Source organism: Grampus griseus (genome assembly GCF_964374135.1).
Source record: "Grampus griseus genome assembly, chromosome: 10".
NCBI lineage: Eukaryota > Metazoa > Chordata > Mammalia > Artiodactyla > Delphinidae > Grampus > Grampus griseus.
Window position 1 is genome coordinate 65,870,020 of NC_139004.1, and position 2,438 is coordinate 65,872,457.

A 2,438-nucleotide genomic window follows, 5' to 3' on the forward strand; every position below is an offset into this window, starting at 1 on the left:
ATTCCTTTTTATGGCTGAATAATATTCCATCAGAGGCATATATCACAATTTGTTATCCAGTCACCTGTTGACATTTGAGTTGTTTATGCCTTTTGGATATTATGAATTGTGCTACTACGATTGTTCTTGGACAAGTATTTGAGTACTTGTTTTCAATTCTTTGGGGTATATGTCTAGGAGTAGAATTGCTGGGTCACATGGTAATTCTATGTTTAATTTTTTGACAGACCAAAAAGCTATTTTCCACAAGCAATGTACAGAAGTGATCTCCACATCATGGCCAAACTGGTTTTCCTTTTTTTTTTTTTTTCAAATTATATCCATCCTAGAGGGTGTAAAGTAGTAGGTAATTGTGGGTTTTTTTTTTTCATTCAGTGAACATTTATTGGCTGTGTTATACGTACTAGGTACAGAAACCAGGGCCAGATTCTTAAGTAAGTGGTATCTTCAAATAGATACCAAAAGGCATTTGATGAAATTCAACATCCATTCCTGATTTTTTTTAACTCTTATTAAAATAGAAGTAGATATTTTTTAAAATTGTGGTTTTAACCATTTTTAAATGTACAATTCGGTGGCATTAAGTACATTCACAATATTGTGTAACCATCACCACTATTTCCAGAACTTTTTCTTTATCCCAAAGAGAAATACTGTATCCATTGAAAAGTAACTCTTCAACAATCTTAGATCCCCTGTTTCCCTGGAGCTTCTATTCTATTTTGTCTCTATGACTTTCCCTATTCTAGGTACCTAATGTAGGTGGAATTATAAAGTATTTGCCCTTTTGTGTCTCATTTATTTCACTTAGCATACCTTTTCAACATTCATCTAGGTTGTAGCATGTATCAGAATTTCGGTCCTTTTTTTTTATTGTGATAAAATATGCATAAAATGAAATTTACCATTTTAACATCTTTAAATGTACGGTTCAGTAGCATTAAAGACATTCACATTGTTGTGCCACCATCACCACCATTCATCTCCAGAACTTCATCCTCCTAAACTGAAACTCTCAACCCATTAAATAATAACTTCCCATTCCCTCCTTCCCCACCCGTGGCAACAGCCATTCTACTTTCTGTCTCTATGAATTTGACTACTCTAGGTTTCTCATATAAATGGAATTATACAGTATTTGTCCTCTGTCCCTGGATTATTTCACTTAGCTTAATGTCTTCAAGGTTCATCTATGTTATAGCATGTTTCAGAATTTTTTAAAAGGCTGAGTAATATTCCATTGTATGTATAGACCCAGAGTCTTGTAGTTTTCCCTCACAGAGATCTTGTACGTATTTTGTTAGATTTATACCTAAATATTTGTTTTCTTTTTTCTTCTTCTTTTTTGGTGCTGAAGTAAATGGTATTGGGTTTTTAATTTTAGTTGTTGGGACTTCCCTGGTGGTCCAGTGGCTAAGACTCCATGTTCCCAATGCAGGGGGCCCAGTTTCAATCCCTGGTCAGGGAACTACATCCCACGTGCCACAACTAAGAGTTTGCATGCCACAACGAAGATCCCATGTGCTGCAACTAAGACCTGATGCAGCCAAATAAACATTTAAAAAAAAATTAAAAATAATTTGAATTGTTCATTACTGATCTATAAGAAAGCTATTAGCCAGCCACTGCACCCTTAACTTGATGCTACACTTCCCCTCACTAACTGTCCCCGTCTCAAGGCAGCACCAGAGGGGTCCAACCCCCATAACCAAGAGCGTCACTTCCTCCCCAAGAAGCCCAAGGCTCCTCCACACCTGCTGGAGAGCAGCTGGGCACTCTCAGCCTGAAGCATTCTCCCCTGTGCCAGGTCCATGCTGGGATCTGCAGAAACAGGTGAACTCCCATCCAGTAGTGAGAGAGGAAAGTTTAGGGGTCCTCATCCAAGCTAGAAGTTCAAAGGGAAGTCTTCTGGGAGAAAGTGCTTTTGAAGCTAAGATGCAGAGGCTAGCAATCTGTCTGGCAGAGTTGAAAGGTGAAGAGGGGGGTGTCACTGGTCATTTGTTGTGCTTGCTGTGAGTTCCCTGTGTGTCTAAACCCTAGTTCACCCATTTGCTTTCCTGCTTATGGCCTTTGCACTGTGCCCAGGTTAGAGACTGTGGACAAAGCTGAGGTGATGTCACTCTTGCTACAGTCTCCCTGTGCCCTATGAGAGGGCAAATGCCTAAGCGTGAAGCTGCTGGGTCTGGGTCTAGGTGAAGGTCCCGCTTTAGAAAATCATGCCAGACAGTTCTCCAAAGTGAGGGCAAATTTACACTCCCAGAGTCAGGAAGAAAAGACTCTATCTTTTTTATTTCACGAAGAAATCTGGCCCCCCTCCTCTCCCTACCACCATCCCCCATTCCCCGCCCTGCTTGGTCCAGGCCAACAGCAAGTCAGAGAGACAGGCAGAAGCTTGGGCAGGCTGAGGCTGCCTGAGAAGCCTCAAGCACTTTGGTCCT